General features: G+C 34.6%; 1 pseudogene; it reads left to right on the top strand.

Annotated features, from left to right (window-relative positions):
- The first annotated feature begins 7,099 nt into the window (after nt 1-7,099).
- Nucleotides 7,100-9,019, top strand: LOC149160454 (L-type lectin-domain containing receptor kinase SIT2 pseudogene; annotated as a pseudogene).
- The last annotated feature ends 14,298 nt before the right edge of the window (nt 9,020-23,317 follow it).

Raw genomic sequence — 23,317 nt, 5'->3', positions numbered from 1 at the left:
ATATATATAAAGAAGTGACAACTCAAATGTGAGAAGATTAAATATTAAAGTCTGTATTTATTTGCATGAGGATTGATCCTCCTCTCACTCTTCAAGTTGGTAGAATTTTATCCTCCAAAATGATTATTAAGAATTGCATTACCATTTAAAATTCTCAAGAAAAATCTACAAAGAGAAATTTAAAAAATGGAATGGGTGAGTGGAATAACTCTACATGGATATTATTTACAATGACCCTTTTCCATACATTTCCTTGAATTTTTCGGATTGTGATCGTGCACCAACTCTGTTGCAAAGAAGAAGGATGGAAGGCTGCTACCTATTCTTTCTGGTTTACAATGACCCTTTTCCATACATTTCCTTGAATTTTTCGGATTGTGATCGTGCACCAACTCTGTTGCAAAGAAGAAGGATGGAAGGCTGCTACTTATTCTTTCTGGTCTCTTCATTTCAACATATAGAAACCAAGTTGGTTTATGCCTTTTAAGAATATACGTTTTGTCTATCAGATCACATAATCACTTGTGGGCTTATATGCTTCTAATGCAAGTGTACTTACTAGTCTCGACACCATGATGAGAAAGAGAATTATGTTTTTACAAATAAGAGAGTACAGGAAGTAAAATTCATTAGGATGTCTCTAAGTTTATTACTTATAACATTTGCAAATGACGAGAAAGGTCATTGGAAGAACTATTACTTATTGTAGTATTGTTATGGTCTCGCATGAAAGTGATAATGGAAATGAAAAATATGATTGTACTCACATGAATGTGATAGTGGAATTAGAAATGAATAGCATTTAGATTGTTATTGTTATTAATATTATTATTTTATTATTATTTTTATTAATTTGTTTGCCCAAATTTTTCTTTAATCTCCCTTTCCATTAAGAAACATAATGATATAGAGTGAGATGTTTGAGGGTATCCTTGGTTCCTTGTTTTTTGCTAAATTTTTTCACAACATTGAACATGATGTGTGTATATGATTTATCCTATGAAAGATAGGCAACAATTATAGTGTGTAAGTTGATATGGAACAAAGCATTCTACCCAAAAATTTTCTTATTCATCAATTCTAATATGAATGAATGTCTAGTGAGCCTTTTATGTTGTACATTTGACTCTAAATGGTAATTCAGAATGTTTTCTGCGCATGCGTACTCTTTCTTGAAAATATACTGTTGCATAGATATGTTGCATGCAAAGATTAATGTAAGTACTTAATTGTGTGGTATTTGACGTGACTGTAATTGACAAAATATTGTTTCATTGATTTTGTTAATATACCTAGAATTTATTTGAAAACAATAGTTTATAAGATAATAGGAACAATCTAGGAGTAGGTGGTGATCTTTTTGATAAATGCATCAAGGTAGTTGACATTTTCATCCATACATGTAGAAGGTGGTAAAAGGTGAATTTACCAGTTATGTTTTTTGTTAGATGAATATGTAAAACTTGTAACTTTTCTAGATTGGACTAGGGTTGTGCTAGTTTGGGCTAGGTTTAAGGAATATGAAGGTAGAGAGGTTGTGCATAAAAGTTGCAGTAAAGATCACATACATCATGCATAATAGTAGGTGTGTGAAACTTCTCATATGTGGTAGGATTTTATTGTGATTCTGTATTTTCATGGTCGTTTTTTATTTAACAAGTTTAAATGTGGCATTTTGACAACAACTATTTTGGAGTGTAAAAATATCATCAATAATTGTGTTGCCATTTTCAATTCATTAGTTTTTTAGCTTAAATATGGATTTTTTTTTATTTATTGCGATCAACAATATGATTACAAAGACATGTATTTGTCTTGTGCATGCATTCAATGTTTATGATTGAGTTTTGGGCATCTTTTTGGTTGGAGCATATTGCTATCCATTCTTTTGGGCACATGCATGGCTTTTGATATTTAGATGACATGGAAGCTTGTTGTCATTTCAAGAGAATGTTTTCCTCATTTTTTAATCTAGCTCATTCATAGGAAGATGAATGCTGCCTTGGCTCATGAGAAAGGTTTGTTAATGAAAGGATGTATGTTTTTTAATGTATATATGAACCTTTGGGATATGTTAGGTTGTTATTAGTTTGCGTATTGCTCATACCAACTTGCTCTAGGTTGAAATATGTTGGCTTTATATTACAAAATTTTTTGATATAGAATTTGGTGGTAACATATATGGATCAGATATGCATTAATGGTTGAGAGGACCAAAAGGTTTGCCTATGTTGGCAGTTACAAAGACTTGTTAGAAAGACATAATTTTTTCTATTTCTAATTGCGGTGATTAACATCTCCCTGTTTCTACTCAGGGTGATGAAAACAATCTTTTGAGAAGACGGTCTCCCATTTTGTGTATGGTATCCATCTGCCTATGTATTGCGGGAGGGAGCTTTCCACTAGTATAGAGATATCACATCTTTTAAATCTTAGGGAATTTTTGTAATATTTTATTCAATTTTTAACTTACATTCGGTATTATTCATACTTATAATTAATTTTAGAAGACCAAAGTATCCTTATCCTATCATCAACAAGTGTGATTAAAAATATCATATTGGATCTTATTCATGTTATCTTGTGAAACTACAATCCTACTAGCCTACTAGGTAAAAGTTGGCTAATGAAATTATGTCTTCAAAACACATGGAAAATCAACTAAAGTAAGCTTCTATGAGTAAATCAAGTGGCACCTTAGTCATATTTATGTGTCTTTGAAACACTAAAATGTATCCCCAGGACTTAGTCAAAGGTAAATTGTCTAATTTATACAGTTGCCCAAATTTAACATTACGTGGGTTATGGAATAAGATATAATCATGTTGTCATTGATTATCAAATTGTTTTGTCGAGAGGCACTATACAACCTTGTATGGGGGTGATGTTACAGTGGTATAAATGTTTGTAAAAATTTACACTTCTGCAAAAATAAAAAAATAATAAAAGGTTAAAACTTAAAAGTAATATAGAGACCCATATGGGAGAGATGTTGTAGTGTTTCTAAATGAGGTAAACATTTAATGTTAGTTCAGTTAATAATAAAAATGTAAAAGTAATAAAAATAATAAAATTCAATTTGTTATATTATAATTTTGTTTTTATTAATAAAATTACTAATAATTTTTTAGATACCAGAAAATTATAAGATACATATCACATATAAATTATTGTACTACCATTTATGGCACATGGGACTTTGAACTAATACTTGTAGGGTGATTTATGAGATGAACATTATGGTCGTGCGTAAGATAAAGATTGTCATTGTAATGGACTTTGATTCCATTACAGAACTCGGTTGTCTATCCCATGTCTAAAGTTAACATGCTATAAATCGTATGTACTGTAGGGTATATGGCACCTCTTAGTCTCTCACCTCTGGTTGAGTATGCCCTCGGTTGACCAGTGCAAATCATTAACCTCACTGCCAACAACTATGACATAGCAAGTGCAAAGATTTCCAAGAACGCCCAACAAAGGTAGTCGGGAAGCAATATCACACATGATATCCGAAGAGTTGCCTTATCATGCGAATCCACACACACTCCTACAATTCTCCTAGACATGCTTCTATTATACTCTTGCAAGGTGTCCAAAAAGGTGCACAAGGTCCTCCAAATGCCACCAAAACCTCAAACCTATGAGTAAATGCAAAGGCCATGTCTGCTATGAACTCCCCCCCCGAGACTTCCATATTATCAAAGCCAACCGATGTGGCGATGAAAACATTTAAACCCTTAGCATGTTCATTCTTGATGAAATCAAAGTAATCCCATACCTCCCCTTCGGTTCCAGGATATTGGATCGATGTTGCCTTATGGGGTGCGCAATGCCATGTTGAAGGAGACGAAATTTATGACCTTCACACCTCAGAAACTACTCCAATCCTTGCAATCAAAAGGGGTCATGTCGTTGATTTCAATGGGAGGACTATTGGAACTATCCCCACCAATTGTCTTCTTATAAACCGAGATATTGTTAAAACACACAAGCTCCAAAAATAGTTTTAGGAAATAGGTTTCAATGCATCCTCACCTTCACTGATTTGAAAATACACAGATTCTCTAAAAGCTCCCTCAAAACAAAGACAATCTTTGAACTTGCTACAATGTCCCGCTCCGAGAAAGCTCTGTGGATTGTCACTTGTGCTACTACTATAGCAATTAACATGGAATATTTTCACTTTCTTGCATGCCCCCTTAGCATTGATGGGATGCAATGCATGAAAAATGTTGTTGAACAATCCGACAACATGTGGCATTGCACAAATTGCAATGCTGCCTTGAATGTGACTAACGTTAAGTTCTCCATCTTGAATTACATGATCACACTGGCCAGCTGGAAAATGTTGTTTCTTTTGATAATGTTGCAATTGAACTCTTGGATGTAGTAGCAAAGGACCTTTGCCTCCTTTCAAGCGAGCCAAAATCTGTCCGAGACATCTCCACCAAGATCAAATGTTGTCATTTCTTTTTCACTAATTTTATTTAAATAAACACTTTTAACATCATTGAATGCCTCCACCCAGCGCTTATGCATTATGATTTATGTTAAATATTTAATTCATGCCATTTTAAAAAACCCCAAACAAATTAAACTCCTTTTTAAGTACTTTGTGCATGCAAATAAAGCCATTATTATGACACATATTAATGTAAATTTTTTTTAAATTTAACTTTTTATATATATATATATATATATATATATACGAATTTCGATTGTATTTCATTATTCGTAAACAATTAATTAATTCCATGGTTAACGGTATCCACGCGTAGGTAGATGATAACACTTGTGTCATGGTGCATTAGGAGTGGCGTGCATTGATGGTAAAGGTTGTGTTTTCAAAATACATTGGCTTATGCATTCACGGCTTGTACGGTTGCTCCTCACATAAAATTTTACAATATAAACACAAAAAAATATGATTGTCTCTATATTTTTATATTTAAATATTCGTTTTGGATCTGATTGTGTATATTAAAAATATAAAATAAAATTGTATTTTAAATATTTATAAACTAAAAGATGGTGTAAGATATTTATAAAAGTGCGTAAAAAGTATTAATATCGTTGTTAAAATACAATTAAAATTTTAAAATTGAGAGGCAATGTAGTTATTTTTTTTAATATTTAATATTAAAAATCGTAATAGTATTATTATCATATTTATTAATTTAGTTAATATATGTGGGTAGATATTATTTTCATAGGTTAATTAATATATAAGAAATGGAAAATGTTGTGGATTGGCATATACCAATCATGTTAACATTAGTAAATGTGATTGTATTAGTCACAATTAATATGTTTAGGGTGGCTTCATTAACCATAATTAACCATAGTTAATGAGGGTTAAGGAGGTTGATCAAGATTGATGAGATTGACCATAGTCAAGCTTATATTAACGTCAATGCTAATAATTTTTTTGTCTGAGTTCCCTAAAGATTACGTTATTCTTGACTTGTGGTTTGAGACACTAAGACTCGGGGGCATGTGTGGCTTGAGACTCAGGGGCATCTAAGCTGTCAAAATTGCTTAGGGATAGCACTTGGTCTGGGTCACACAAGCCTTTAACATGGCTAGAATTTTGTCCACATAATTTATCACATAGTAACTTAACAATACAACCCATCACCATCTATTCTACAACCCATCACCATCTATTTTACCCATGTAAACAATATTAATACTAATATTAATGATATTAACTTCTTTATTTTAATTTTATTTGTAAATATATATCTTTAAAAAATTAAATAATATAAAACAATTTTTACAATTCTCTTTATTATTAAATAATATTAATATTTAATTATAAAATACATTTTATAATTAATTTTTTCAAAAAATATTCTATTTCTAAACTTTTATAAAAATGTAGAATATAAAAATCTATACGGTTTCACAGTTTTAATAGTGTTATTATGACTTTAAGTTTATATAATTTTCAAAAGTGAATAATTTTGGAAGCCTTTAAAATTTATAATTTCCAAATATTTTTTATTTTCCGAAAATTTATTAATATTGATTTGATTTTTAAATTTATAATTTCCAAAAGCTTATAATTTTCAAAAACTCTTTGATATTATTTTAAGTTTGAAAGTATAGTTTCCGAAAGTCTATAATGTTCCAAAATTTCCTTGATATTACCTTAATTTTTAAATTATAAAGTCTATAATGTTCCAAAATTTCCTTGACATTACCTTAATTTTTAAATTTATAATTTCATAAATCTATAATGTTCCAAAAATGCTTTGGTATCGCCCTGACTTAAAATTATAATATACAAAAGTCTATAATTTTTCCAAAAGTTCTTAATCTCGCCGTGACTTTTAGGTTTACAGCTTTCACACTTTTATCACTGTAAGAAAAAACACAGTCAACCTTCACCTCGGCTTGGATGTTAAAGTCTATAATTTCCGAACAAATCGTTGATATTTAGATTTGAATCCTTGATGTCTACATTGTTTGGTATAGCACGACCAAAGAAACATAAAACGTTCTTCACAATTACATTTTTTTATCATTGAATTCCAATGAAGCTTGACCTTGACTTGAATTTTAAAGTATAATTAAAAAAAATTCTTAGATGACAGTGAAATGGTAAAAGCTTATTCGTCACACTTCAATGATTTGAACCTTGACTTGACTCAGATTTTAAAGCAAGGTTTCTTAAAACCGCCCATCACGCTTTGGAAGCAGAACACTCCAAAACCGCCCATCACGCTTTGGAAGCAGAACAGTCCAAAACCACCCATCACGCATTCTGTACAATTGACAAACAATGAACCTTGACCTTGACCTGCACCTGCATCTTAAACCTCAAATTTTCAATCCGCGGAATGCTCGGCGATGCAGGAAGAATATCTGGATGTTTCGTGCTACAGTCACCGATGATTTCGCCGTAACAGGAGTCGCCCGGAGTCAATATTCCCTGCTACCTGATAGGCCTCTAAAAAGCGAATGGCCAAAATAGTGGTCGTCGAATTGTCAGGCGACCACGGCAGGCACAGATAAAAATTAATGTATTAATATTCAACTTCCATTTATTATTTCCCCGGGAGCATTATAGCTCAAGCGAAATAATCGATTCATGATGTTTCCGTGGCTCAGCCTTCTCCTCCTCACAGCATTCATCTACCTTGTCATACCACCTTTTCCCGCACAGGCCGAGCAGGACTCTCGACATACCTCTTTCGTCTTCGACAGATTCGATGGTAGTAATTTGAAATTGGAAGCGGAGGCTTCAGTTATCCGCTCAAAATCCGTGCTTGCCCTCACAAATCAGTCGCGTTTCATGATAGGGCGCGCGCTGTATTTCAATCCCGTGCAGATGAAAAGAAACGAGACGCCTTCCTCGTTTAGCACTACCTTCGTTTTCTCCATGGTACCTGCTCCCTCTAAGGCAGGCGGAAGCGGATTAGCCTTCTTCATGACACCCTACAAGTCTCCCATGGGCGTTATGTCATCCCAATATATGGGCTTGCTTAACCTCACCGGAAACGGGCAGCCATCCAATCACTTGTTCGCAGTTGAGTTCGATACGTGCAAGAATGTGGAATTCGATGACCCGGATGACAACCATGTGGGCGTGGATATCAACAGCCTCATCTCAGTCAACGCCATGACCGCTGGCTTTTGGAATGGCGGGCACTTCCATAATTTGAGCCTCAGGAACGGACAGAACTTACAGGCCTGGATCGATTACGAACATTCTAAAAGCCGCCTCAACATTAGCGTTATGCCAGCCGGCTTGCCAAGACCGCAGAGGCCGCTGATATCTCTGAAAATCGACCTGCGCAATGTTCTGGAGGAGAAGATGTTCGTTGGCTTTTCAGCGGCAACGGGGACTTTGACTGAAGACCATTACGTTCTGGCGTGGAGTTTCACCACCGAAGGCACGGCGCCGGACCTTGAGGTGTCGCTTCTCCCGTCGTTTGCTAACATGTATTCCAAACGTCGGGGTCGAGGATTCATAGCCGGAGTCACCGTGGCATCTCTGGTTCTCTTCTCGTTGATTGTTGCGGCCGTGTTTATCAAAAAAGCAAAGAACAGGGAAACGATCGAAGAATGGGAGAAAGAATATTGGCCCTATCGATTTACTTACAAGGAATTGAGCTCTGCCACTAGCAAGTTCCTAGACGAAAACATTTTGGGGCAAGGGGGTTTCGGCAACGTTTACAAGGGCGTTCTCCCCAGCAGCGGCCAAGAAGTCGCAGTGAAATGCCTATCGATTGAGTTCACGGAGGGAATGAAGGGGCTCGTCTCAGAGATCTCAAGCATGGGCAGCATACAACACCGGAACCTGGTTCAGCTTCTGGGGTGGTGCCGGAGGCAAAAGCAACTATTCATCGTTTCCGACTACATGCCCAATGGAAGCCTGGATAAACTCATCTTTGGGAATTCGACAACAATCCTGCCGTGGCCTCAGCGATACGCTATCCTCAAGGGTGTGGCTGCTGGGTTGCTGTATCTTCATGATCAATGGGACAAGACGGTCGTCCACAGAGACATCAAGTCGAGCAATGTGCTGCTGGATTCGGAATTCAACGGGCGACTGGGTGAGTTCGGCCTGGCTCCGCTGTATGATCACAGCGAGAATCCGCAGAAGGCTCATGTGGTGGGAACGCCCGGGTACATTGCGCCGGAGCTGATATACACGGGGCAGGCCACTCCCAGCTCGGACGTGTTCAGCTTCGGGGTTTTGCTGTTGGAGGTGGCCTGCGGGAGAAGGAACGTGGATCCGTTAACGGAGGCGGAGAAGATGATTTTGACGGAGTGGGCGTGGGAGTTGTACACGGAAGGGAGGCTGGTGGAGGCATCGGATCCAAAGCTGGGGAAGCGATATGATGTGGTGGAGATGGATAAGGTGCTGAAATTGGGGTTGTTGTGTTGTAATCCAAAGCCAGAAAGCAGACTGGAAATGCGGCATGTCTGTCAAATACTGGAAGGCGAAGCTCCTGTTCCCGACATCCGCACGACTTCGTTAGACGTGAGTATTATGGGTCGTTAACCGATAACCGCGTGATATACAGTATAAGTTTTCACCGTGAAGGAAGGTTTTTGTAGACCTTGGAATTTTGGAAGGCGCGAGTGCTTTGACCTTTGGGCGGCTAATGGTTGAACGCCCGTTAAATAGAATAAAATATGTAAGGTTAGATTACATGGGCAGAAGCATTGATTTTTTTATCTTTTTCCGTAATAAAGGCATGAAAATAGGTACACATGTGTATTTTGGTAGGTATCATAGTTTAAACTAATTTATGAAACCAAATAAATAAAATAAAACCCCGAATATTTCTGAAATTTGACGTCATTATAATGTTATTCGGAAAATAAAATATTTCTAATTTGGTGTCGTTATAATGCTAATTTGAAAGTTGCCGTAGGAAATAGGTGCGATTCCATATCAAGAGGTATGGAAGTTTTCATGCCACCAACACAAGTACAAGCCATAAATACATCGCGTTCCAAGTTATGTTAAGTAGGTGCGATACATATTATACATGTTATACCTAAGTAGGTGTGATTCGACCTAAGTTAGTTGGTGTGATTTGATGGGAATCTAAAAGTACAGATTTTTTAATTTTAATTTATTGGAGGGTGGGATTTAATTTTTACAGAATATTTTTAATAGTATTTACATTAAGTAGGTGAGGTGAATCTATTAACACATTGTTTTACATGTTATATCAAAGTAAGTGTGAGTTCATAGGATTCTAGCAAAAGTATAGATTTTTTAAATTTTAATTTAATGGAGGATAAGATTTAATTTTCACATAATATTTTAGAATATTTTTAATAGTATTTAGAAATCAAAAGTTGAAATTTATCATGCATTTTTTCTTTTTTAATATAATTGATTAATTAAAAAATATTATATGAATATGAATTAGGAGTTTTTAGGTATGTGGTATTAATAAGTTATGATATTGGCCCATAGTATTGTAATAAAGACTATTTAGATGTTAAGAATCTTCATGGTAAAATAAGATTAAATCTCTATAATTAAGAATCTTGTTACATGTTTAAGTTCTTTTTATAATAATAATAATAATAATAATAATGTAGTTATAATTTCATTAATTTTTATGATTTTTTTAATCTTTTGCATTATGAAGTAAGTCTTTTCATACACATTTATGTTTTTTAGCCATTTAATTTATATGATTGAGCTAGTGTTACTTACACAAGTATCAACCCATAAATACATTGCATTGCAAATTACATTATTAGAAAAATTTTCTTCATTAAATTTTTGGAGGGATTTGGTTTTAACTTTTGCTTAAAACTTTTATGGTAGTGAAGACCATGTATGCTTTAGGGAACATTTAAGAGTATCTTTAAGTAAGCTCTTTTCCAAATGAGTTGATTGCACGAAATTTCAGATAAGTGTGGTGTATGTTCATGCGATCATTATTCAATTACTCTTTGAACTTTTGTTGTTAAATTAGATATAAAAAATATATACCTTATTTTGTATAAAATTTGGAATTTAAGATATATTTTAAGGTGGATATATATTATTTCTATTATGCAATAGTTTTTTGAGAATAAATTGGTATGTGAAATGGAGAAATTAATTATTTATTCAAGGACAAAAAATTGCATAAAATTTAGTAAATAGTAATTATTAATAAATCCACACATTTACATTTAAATTTTAAGAATAATAAATAATCTTGTTACTCAAATAAATATAATAAATTTTGATAATATTCCATTATTATTATTATTTTTAAATTACTTACATTCCTGAATATTCTCGTACAAAGAGTAAAGGAATTCTAGTCAAGAACTAGGAATTCTGGTCAAGAACTTTAGAGCTGCGCGCAGAGAGCACACTTCTTAAATTCGATTGAATTTATTAATAGCAACCATCCTAATCCTATAATCCTGTTTAATGTTTAATGCAAGTTTTCTTAAATTTGTTGTGAAAATTCGATTGAATTTATTAATAGCAACACTTCTATTTAATGTTTAATGCAAGTTTTCTTAAATTTGTTGTAAATCTTGTTAAATTTATTAATAGCAATAATTCTATTTAATGTTTAATGCCATTTTTCTTAAATTTGTTGGGAAGCTGGTTAAATCTATTTTATAAGTGTTCAACAACTTTTATCAAGTAAACACATTAAATTTCACCAATGACCGATAATACTATATGGGGTTTTATGAATTTTAGAATTTGAATGCCTCTTGAAAGTTAGATTTTAGATAGAATTTGAATGTCTCTAAAAGTTAGATTTTAAATATTGTCGATGACTCAAAAGTCCACCTCATGTTAAATTTTGTTGATGGCTAAAAAGTCTTTTGTGGGTTCAACAAAATTTGACCAAATTCTAAAATTTACATTTCAAACCTGGTTGATCATTGGGGTTTAGTGAATGGTTTTAAAGTTATAAGACAAATTTCACCAATGACCAATGAACCCATTGGTGGTGGGTATAAAGGTTGGGGTATTTATCCATTGAAAATAAAAAATAAAAAATAAAGGTTGAGGTATTTACCCATTGATCAAAGAAAAAGTTGAGGTATTTACCTATGGACTTGTCGGTGGTGATTGTTCGGGGTTTAATGAATGATTTTTAAGTTGCATAATGAATTTCACCAATGACCAATGAACCCATTGGTGGTTAGTATAAAGGTTGAGGTATTTATCCATTGAAAACCAACAAAAAAGGTTAAGTTGTTTACCCATTGACCAAAGAAAAGGTTGAAGTATTTACCTATTAACAACCAACAAAAAGTTTGGGGTATTTACTCGATTTATATTCGATGACAATTTAGAAGTTTGAGCCCATCAAGAATGCTACTATTATTCATGCAACCTGTGTGTATATGCAACTTTAGTGAATGCAAACCACATGTGTTCAGATTACTTAATTTTTCAGAACTTCCATCATATGTTTAACTCAATCATTGCATTATTAGTTCATTAGCCATCAAGTATGTAATAAATAATAGAGAAATCACAACACATAAGCAACACATCAACACATATGAACACCAAGACTTTTAAGTGGAAACCCAATGTGGGAGAAAACCACTGTTGTTGTTGTCTTTTTTTTCTTTCTTATTATATAAAGAAAATCTTCATTACATCTTGTACTGACACAAAATCTTACCAGCATGTAGGCACCCACTTGCAGGAGGCTACAATCTCCACTAGTTCTCTAACATTGACTGGAAGGGAACTACAACCCCTTGATCTTGTTTATCGGCTCCTATCTAAAGGGAGAACCTACCCCCTGGACAAGTCTACCAACTACCATTGGAAGGAAGCTCTGACTCCCTTACTAAAGGCTCCATACCTCAACACCCATTATGGACCATGTTTCATAATATTTCATACTGGATCCACCTGTCTCAAACAAACATCAAAACCTATATGCCACCTTTCATCATATTTTCAAACTGGACCCACACTCAACATTATGCTTAATACCAAACTGAATACTGAATCACAAAATCTGAATTACAATCATTGAATCACCACTAAAAATGAATCACCATTAAGTTGAATCATTGATGCAACTAAATCAATGAATATTGAACCAATGCCAAGTTACCAATCAACCAATCATTGATTAACCAAACTAATAAGCACATTGTCAGATACCAAACATCCTTGATGAGCAACAACAAAAAAAATAGAATTAACCAACAGTCAAAGTCAAGTAGCATTGCAAACCTTAATCAAATTTAACTTTGAATATATACGCAACTGTCATAAGGATCTGTGTATATATGCCCCTCTTGTGAATACAAATTACATATAGATATCAACTCACAAAATATTGAGTAACTGAATCTTTGAGAACAAAATCATTGAATAATGTATATCAAATGAATTACTAAAGTATATTGATCACTGAACCAGATCAAACCAGTATAATAACATGCCAAGTAACCTCCTCAAAAATATTGTCATGCCATACCAAGTCAAGTCACCACTCAATAACTGATCACCAACACATTCAAATATCAAATATTCTGATTAAGACAACATTGACAGACAACAACAAATAATCAAATCAATCTACATCCAAACATCTATAAACAACCTAAATCAAGTAATAATCCAAAGGAAAATTATCTTAGAATATATACATGACTATTGTGAAGCATATCCACATATGTACGCGACTATCCAGAAGCAAACCTGTGGATAGATCTAAAATTACTAAATCAACTTCTTCGTTGCAAATCATAACACATGAAAAACCTAGATCCCTGTGCACATACTGTCAACGTCACATATTACTGCATAATCACATCATACCATCATTATAACTGCAAATCTAACATCGTTAGCTATACAGACATATCCATTAGTCTTCAATATACTTTCAAATCTATCATATCCGAGCCTTCTCCTTGATCCTTGGTGCACACCTATTTCAGATAGGATTACACATGAGTCATCTATTTCATTGCACCCTTAACTCCTTGATCTCCATCTCCTTATATAAATTTTTCCTTTTCCAATACCACATTATAATCCTTTGGTAATGTTGATGGTGTTCACTTGAAAGGATCAAATAAACATTGTCATCACAATAGTATGGGCAATTACTATGGTAATGGCCCCTCGTATCCAATTTTCCATGGTTCAGGTTATGTATGCAACTTCTGTTCATAGAGGCTATGTATGTATGTGACTCTTCTTCACAGGAGTCACATATACTTTTCAAACATCACATTTTTCATGCCTCCTGTGACCGAGTTGCCAATTCTCTTCCATATCCTATGTAATATCTATAACAATATGCTTGTTATCTGTATTAGTTTCGTAACCATCATATTATAACCAAGTTAACATCAAGAACATCTTTGTAAAAAAGGTTTCCATCAAGGGCAACACATTAGCCGTAATGTCAACAATATCATCCATTGGACTTGATGGCAACCACTTTTGGTGTTTGGAAACTACCTGCAAACACCAAGTCTTCTCTCCCCCTTTGGCATTAAGGGAAAATGGCACAACCAGTATGAATGGAGTACTTTCCCTTATAGCACTCACCACTGTAAGTATGCTATGCTAATATAAATCATGAAATCTACATATTGACCATGCTCCCCATGAGAATATACTGGACCTTATAAAGATATACAATAAAAGTATAGGGCTTTATTACTCAAATACATGGCTATCCATAAAAAAATATGAACATTCCTATCACCAATGACTCTATTGTCCCATGATTACATCAATCACCCAACATAATGGGGTTACACATTTTACCCAATAGCCCATACATGAATGAATTTTACAATCATAACAACATGGGTCTTTTCATGACCTTTACATCAAGAGACATACATGACATCTATAATCATAAAAAATAATCTCAACAATGCAATATCCTTTGTATAAAAACCATGATATTCATTAACAATCACCATGCACCATATAGGCGTCTATAATAAGCAACATACATGTCATAATGACAACAACATCAACATCCTCTTCAGCAAGGAGCAATGTAAGATAAGACAATGTAGCATCAATCTCTCTAATATCATCAACACGTGACAAAATATGCAATGCTTCCAAGAATCACTAAGAAACTATAGCAAAAGAATAAGCTTGTGCAATTGAACTATATCAACAACTGATCCCCTTGACCTCATGTCATTAAGGTCAACATTCTCCCTCCACATATAGGAGGAGCCACAATTATCAAGTATCAAAGACATATCAATCTCTTGCATCACAACACCATAGGTAGCATATACATGCATCAACAACATATGTACAAACAACGAGAACTTCTAGCGCCATAAGTCATCAAGTAGAGTAGAACTGATCAATAACATAACCAACATCTTCAGTGAACATAGCATACATATATTCCTTATCACGTGAATTAACCACTTCACCAAATGCAACTCAAGCAATCCAAGCATCCATGACATATAGACAAAAACATGTATTTTCAATAGTGAGCAAGGAAATAATATTGATGAGAATAGTAATAACCATGAACTCATCATAGTTAGCACCATGCAATAAGGAGTGCTCAAGAAACCATAATGCTAACAATGAACCATTAGAAGCATAAAAGATACTCCCCCTGAACCTGTGCCAACTCTTAACCATCAATTATGATCATATTATATCCATCCCAGCAAATGTACCAAGGAAAGTTTTCAACACCAACAATAATATAAGATTTTGCAACATTTTATAAATCCATTATCAACCAACACCATTCCTAAGTAGTATGGGCTTCATTAACAAACTGTAACAAACCAATGTCATAACCAGAATACCAATGATGAACTAATGAAAGTATATGAGAAGCTCCCGCTAAATTTGTGCCACTTCTTAATCACCACATATAAGCATACATGACTTTATAAGTCAAAAAATGTGTGCATATGTGACTTTCATTCATAAGAAACATGTACAGAATATGACATGTTGATTTTGCATGACCATAACTCCCCCTGACCATATCATATATGTTTCTCATTACAGTCACTTCGTCAGATGCAACATTAGTAACATAAACATCACCAAAATACTAACATATCAACATAGGAATTCATCATCAAGTTACACATGCATAGCTCCTCCTGAGATCATACACCATTGATCATGTGGACTTGATAGCCATTATATGCTCTCCATGAGGCTATGTACCTCATATATACTTATGCAATCACTATTATACTACAATAGGGACTGTCTTCCTTTACTATGAATCTAAAGAAGAAGAGCTAGACCTCTTATTTCTCACTGGATACTTCTTTAGCACATATAAATTATCTGAATTTCTGAAACCTTTTGCTATAGTTTTCACGGTGTCTTCTTTTATAATTTTACATCTAGTTGATGTAAATACAATTACATGCCCTTTATTGGCTATTTGACTTACACTTAGAATGTTATCCTTCAACCCATTAACTAATTGTACATTAGCTACTTCTGTATTTTTTATATCAACATCCACATTACCCTTACCTAGTACTTTTGCAGATGTACCATTTCCAAGAATAATCTTACCACTCTTACTTTTGAGAAAGAAGATTTTTCCCTTAGTTCCAGACATGTGATGAGGGAATATTTTGTATATGTACCATTGATATTCTTCTTCAAACGAGCATATATACATGCCACACCTTACTTGTTCTTCTTATTTCTACTTAGCATGAGGAGTGCTAGGGGATCCAACAATTTTCTTAACTTTCTACGTGATTTGTTGTCTAAATGAATTCATTGTCTTGTTCCCGCATTCCTTTTCTACATGCCCAAACTTGTTACAAGTATAACATCTTACATGACTAGAAAAGGGAGCATAGGAATGATAATATTTCTATTCCATATTCCTCCTATAGCAATCAATAGATTTGTGACTATTAGTGTACTATATTATAGTAGTCAAAAACAATTTTAGTCTTTTAAATTTATTTTGGTAAATGTGTAAAGGTTTTTCTATGATCTCTTAGAGATCAAGCTATTGGTATTTGCAAAGAATATAAGATTTATTATTGATGTAATTATGTTAGAGTGTGTGAGTAATAATGCCAGGATAGTCATTCATTCCCTAAAGATTGAGTTAAGTGAGTCTAGGGTTGATGTCTCATACAAAATCATGAGTGAGGTCATAGTGAGTCCTGTCTTCTCATCATTAGGAAAAAGAAGTGGGGTCAGTTCAGTTAGTTAGGTTTTAAAATCACATTGTGCTATGACATCACCTCTAGTACAACAATTATGAAAACATGTTGCACTTTTTCCTTTGCTTTATTTTCATGGTTAGAGTTTCAAATTACAATCATTTCCCTTGAAGGCGAGTTTGGGTCATCTTGGAAGTTAAAAAATTTATTCTAGCATCCAATAAATAGGAGATGCATTTATTGTTCCATCGAAAAAATTTTGGAAATCACTTGGATTTCGCTGCACTAAGTCTACAAGGGAGGTTTTGTGCTTTCACACAGTTGTTGCACTTCTTCAAGCCAAGCAATTATCGCCACTTCCAGGTTTCAATCCCTCATTTTATTGAATTATTTGTCATACATATTGTCCAAATTACCCTTTCCTATTGAGGAAAACAATCACATGACCTCGCAACCTTCAAATTCATAGCTCGTTGTGTTTTCTTTGATGCACCTGGAGAATTCCCTGTGCTTTCACGCATTCGTCACGCTTTCTATTTTTCTTGTGTTAAACATTCAAAAATTTGCTTGACACCTATATCCTGGATCCTAACAATTCCATATTACTGTTCTAGAGTTTCAAAAGCCTTATTTTTGTTGCCCTACAACATCAAGAAACCTTTTCACCCCATTCGTTGTGCTTTCTCATTGCACCCGTGTTTTTAAATTTCCACTGTAGGCAAAAAAACAACAAGTTGCTGCTTTGGGTATGAGAAATGAGTTTTTCTATTTGAATTTGTCAAAATAGGGATTTTCATTTAAATTTTTCCATAAATCTCTCCTCTAAAGCCCTAATTTCATAGTTTCTACCCTATTGATGCATTCAATTGTCAAACATTGAAATTGCATTGAAAAACCCTAGAGTTCATGTTTTCTTGTGAGTCATGATACTCCAGACATAAATAAGCACAAAGGAGGAGACATTATAAGGTTTGAGCCTTAACACCTTGTCTTGATAAACTCAGATCCAACAATTAGAGTTACATTTGAGCAAGCTAGCTGCATCATATTTTTTGAGAATATCCAGGGTTATAGTGGTCAACTATCCAAAGAGTTAGCTTTGAATTTCACCGGGGTAGATGTTAATATTAGAGAGTTGATTTTTCCAGTGTCAGATGTCACCATTTTTGCTGCTACAGAGATTCCTCTACAAGTAGAACAATGGTTCAAGGGCATGCCTCTAGACATAGTCAACTACAAATATTTCTTAAAGACAAAGTATAGAAGCAAGGAATATGGAGCTATTGTGCCAAGAGAATATCTGCTTGAACCCTACGTAGAACTTCTTAAGTTAATCCAGAGATATTTCACTTGTGAAGGAAGATCTGGGAGAATCTATCAGTATCATTTTAGGCTATTTATGCATTTCACATGAAAAGGCCCTTTGGATCTACCTTTCTATTTGTTCAGAAGCCTTAGGAAGATGGAAGATGAGGTTCAAGGTAAGAAACGTCAAGTAGAGCCCAGTGGCTTTCATTTTTCTCTGAATAAATTGTTAGTGGTGGAAGAAATAAAGAAGAGGAACCAATCATGGGAAGCTTTCATAGATTCATCCAAGTTGAAAACTGGATTTCAAGCTAGTCCCTGGAGTAAAAAGGATACAACTTCATCTATGGAAAGAGATGTACAATCACCAGTTGAGAGTTCAGTAAAAAGGCCATCAAATTTAGTTGACCCATCAAACAAGAAAAAGGTTAAGAAGCTTCATTTATCTCCTGAGGTAGTGGAAGTTCCCAAAAATCTACTCACAAGAGTTGCTACAAAGAAATCGCCTACGGAACAAACACCTAAACAACCAACTGAAGTTCTAGATACCATACCAAAGGATATTGTTTCAAATGAAAAAGATAAGGAAATATTAGAACTATAGGAACATATGAAAAGGGCTCACTTAGTTATTGCCCAACTACAACATGACAATAAGGAGTTGAAGAAAACTGCTTTGGAAAAGACACCTAAGATTAGTGAACTAAAACTAGTGATAAAGACAACTCCATCTGTCACTAAGTCCAAAGGTAAAGAGAAGGTAGTAACATAGAGCGTTCAAGAGTTGGAGGCTTCATTAGCAAGAATTCATGTGACCAGGTCTTCAACAAGAAAGTTGCAAACATAGAAGGAAGATTCGGTCCAATAAGAGAAGAAGGTTGAGGTGGATGAAGGGAAACATAATTTCCATAGGATGAGGAAGAAGATGAAAAAATCTCAGAATGAGATCACTAGGCTTAAGAAACAAGATGAAAGGGCCAAACAAAGGATATATGATCATTTGAACATGTGTGGGCCAACATTGTCAATTGTTAAGTATATGGTGAAGAGAACTTTGCCTTTGCATAGGCAGCTCAAGAACATATGCTGACAAAACCTCACCTCGAGGAAGGAGCTAAGGGCTGCTAAACAACAATTGTCGGAGACATTGCATGAAATACAAGAGAAGGATAGAGGAAATATTGATTTGTTGGCTGAGGCAGCCAAAGTCTGAATCTTGAGAGGTAATCAAAACAATTTTTGTTTTTTTTGTCTTTTTTCCCAAGTATAGTAGTTGAATGAAGTCAGATAAGGAGCTTGAGATGTTTATATTCTGAATTAAGTCCTTTTGGGAGCACAATCAGTTGGATTCCTAAAACTTATGAAAATTTTTGCAAAGGGATCAGTTCACATGACACTATTGACAAAGCATTAGATTTTGATAGAAAGGTGATGTTTTGGCATTTTGTGTGTGTGTGTGGGAACTTGAAAAGGGCTTACAAGAATTTAAGCATCATCAACAAGTTGTTTTATTTATTCGGAAACCTTAGCATTAGTTAAAATTTAAAGGTAAAATTTCAATGTGCTTTCACACAGGCACTACACTTTTACTGAAGATGGTGTTTTTGAAGGATGGAAAGTTTACAGTATAAAAAGAGGCTTTTCAAGGGAAAGTTGATGATATCCAGGTTATTTTTCAGATGCATGACTCATTCAAAGGCTCAGAAGATAATCATAAGTAGTCAAACCATCAATTCGCTATGCTTTTGTTGATGTGTTTCTGTTGAAGAAGGAAGTACGCTTCCACACAGTCAATCCTTTGACCATAAAATTTGTGTCTAAATTTCATGTAATTGATTTTTATGGTCATGATTAATGTTATGAGGTGCTTAAGAGCTTCAAAACTTGTTTTAGACATTGTATTTAAGGTAATTTGTTTGAGAAATCTTTGGTTAAAATAATTTCCTAGTTTTCAGAGAGCAGTTCTATATTCACTACAATAGGGAGAAAACAATTTTTTTTTGAGGAATTCAGTTCCTAAAGGAAGGAACGATTTTTATTTATTTATTTTTTTTTTTTTTTTTATGTATATATTATGAATTTTTTTATTAATAAATGGTTGGTCAGGGTTTTGAGAGAAAATCATTGTGCATTGTACTCTTTCATTAAAAAAATAAATAAAAAATAATTCAGTGAATGAATAAAGATTGAGGTCTTGTTTACAGGGATTCATGTGTCAGTTTCTAATGGTCGTGTGCTCTCTTTTGTTGTAAGTTCTATCTCTTGTTATCATCCTGATTGAATGTTAAATCTTAATGTTTAGTAAAGCAAGGATTTCTTTCAGAATTCACTGTTAAAGTTCTATGTCGTAACTTACTAGACATTTAATATTTTCCTTCCATAATGACATTTAGAATTCATCCTCAATCAGATGATTTAGCTTTCATTATTTCACCATTCCTCTATGTAGGTTTTAACCCTGTACAAAAATTACCTGTAAACAAATTCTTAAAAACAAAAAATATATAATGGCGAAAAACACAAAACAAATATATAGATATTTCCCCTGGATCCCAAAACCGGGATTGCCAGTTTGATTTTTTGTTATGTTACTTTCAATGTAACAAGACATATATATACATTTAGAAGCATTCATAAACCCCAATCCATTAACCCTTGATTAGAACATAACCGTAGTTCCCGTGACTGGATCTAAAAAATACCATAGGCAGAAAACCATCATGCCCAAAACCATGTGCGAAACCTTGCACAAAATCATAAGTAGGCCTTCCCACCTAATATAGGGTCCAAAAAAAAAATCTGAGGGCGTTTCCCTAGACCCCACGCAGGGGGGGTACTGCCCCTTGAAACCCCCTGACAGGGGCGACTGTGCCACCCTTGTGACCCCCCTGTTACGCCCAATGCAATGAACAGGGGGGGTTGTCCCCCCCCCCCGCACATGTGACTAGTCGTGGAAAGAATATAACACACTCCAACATTCTCCCACTTGTTGTTTTCTTTTCCACACATGGGGTCATAGGAGCGCTTAGTCATTGGTCCAGCCCCACAACTCCCATTGTTTCTCTACACCGAGAAAACTTCTCAGTGCTCACAAACTTCATCAATGCATTTACAACATTCTTCGAAGTGTCCACCTTTACTAGCAACACCATTTTTTCCGCAACCATATCCTTCACAAAGTGATACTAAATATCAATGTGCTTTATCTTTGAATGAGAAGCAGGGTTCTTTGCCAAGAAAAATGCACTTTGGCTATCACATCCTATCCTTATAGCTCGTTGTACTAGCCCCATACTTGAACACAATATCTGCAACCAAACTGCTTCCTTTCTTACATGAGTGGATGCCATGTATTTTTCCACTATAGCTGAAAGCGCCACTACAGGCTGTCTCTTGCTCATCCAACGAATTGCACTTCCAAATATGTTAAACACATACCCACTTGTAGATCTTCTCTGATCTAGATCTCTAGCCCAATATACATCAACAAAGCCACGTATGTACAAAACTCTGTCCAATCCTGGTCTTCTGTGGTAGCACATACCATAATCACTAGTGCAATGCCAATACCTGAAAACCTGCTTCACTGTTGTCCAATGCTCCTTCCCTAGTTTTGACATAAACCTCCTCAATACTCCCATTACATGTGCAATTTCTAGTCTAGTACAGACCATTACATACATTAGGCTACCGAATTCACTTACATATGGAACATGAGACATGTCCTCTTCCTCTTCTTGTGTCTTGGGAAACTGTTCAATAGATAACTTTACACCTACAGGAATAAGAACCTTCACCGGTTTACTATCTTGCATATTAAACCTATGTAGTATTGTATCGATATACTTCCTTTGGTTTAACCATAGCTTCCTCTTTTCTTGATCTCATTTAATTACCATGCCGAAAATATAGTTTGCAGCACCAAGATCCTTCATGTTGAATTTGAAGGGCAATTGGGTCTTCAAATCCTAGATAATTTCTTTGTCATTTCCGATCAAAAACATATCATCCACATACAAGACCAAATAAATAACATGGTCACCAATTAATTTAAAATACACATAATGATATGTTTTCTTTTGGTGAATCCAAGTCCTAGTATAAATGTATCAAATTTCTGATACCACTCATTGTGACTATTTTAACCCATAGAGAGACTTTTTTAACCTGCATACTAGTTCTTTTTTCCCTTCATCGCAAAGCCTTTAGGTTGCTTTACGTAGATCTCTTCTTCCAGATCCCCATGAAGAAATGTTGTCTTCACATCCATATGTTCTACCTCAAAATCAAAAGAAGCAACAACACATAAAAGTAATATAATAGAAGCTACATTGGAAATAGGAGAAAAAATATCACCAAAATCAATTCCCGACACCTGGGAATAACCTTTTGCTACCAGTTGAGACTTGTATTTATCCACTTTGCCTTATGCATTCATCTTCTTCTTAAACACCCATTTTCTTCCAATGGGTTTCCTTCCAACCGACAACTCCACTAGATCCCAAGCCTCATATTTGTCCAAAGATGCCATTTCATCAACCATGGCCTCTTTCTGGAGTTTTCTATCCTTTGAATCTACTGCCTCCTTGACAGTTATGAGATCATCATCAATAATAGATAATAAAAATTTGAACAGAAAGAAGATGGACTATAGCTTTCTAGATGCCTTCTTTCTCAAACTGATCTTCTCACAATTAGAGTTTGTGGCTCTTCATCTTCTGATTCTTGTTCTGCTATAGAGTCTGATTCTTCCTCCTTTAGCTCAAACTCTATATTCTCAGGTTCCTTTGGTAGGAATTTTTAATAACATCTTTCACCTCTATAAACACCACATCTCAGATGTACATAACCTTCCTTATTTATGCTTTCCAAATTTTATAACCTTTTGAACCATCCAAAGATGCACATTTCATATTTACTATCCAAATTGGTTCTTTTCTCCTTTGGAACATGTACATATGCATCACAACCAAATACCCTCACATGTGAAAGAGATGGTTTCTTACTAGTCCATACCTCATGTGGAGACTTATTGTCAAATGCTGATGAAGGTGATCTATTAACTAGGTAACATGCAGTCTCCACCGTCTCTTCCCAGAATTCCTATCCTAACCCAACACCATTGAGTATGATTCTTGCCTTTTCCATCAATTTCTTATTCATTATTTCTGCAACTACATTTTGCTGAGGTGTGTATGGAGTAGTCTTATGACGTTCTATACCACACTTCTAACAGAACTCTTCAAATTCCTTCTTGCAGAACTCTCCACCATTATCTATCCTCATCACCTTTATCTTCTTCTCTATTTGGTTTTCCACCAGAGCCTTAAATTCTTTAAACCTGTCAAAGACTTCATATTTCTTCCTAAGTAAATACATC

This window comes from Pinus tabuliformis, chromosome 5_2 (genome assembly GCF_031772625.1).
Source record: "Pinus tabuliformis cultivar Carrire ecotype Pingquan chromosome 5_2, CPIR1, whole genome shotgun sequence".
Taxonomy (NCBI): Eukaryota; Viridiplantae; Streptophyta; class Pinopsida; order Pinales; family Pinaceae; genus Pinus; species Pinus tabuliformis.
The sequence above is the reverse complement of the archived record's forward strand: the minus strand, read 5'-3'. Positions and strand labels throughout refer to the sequence as shown.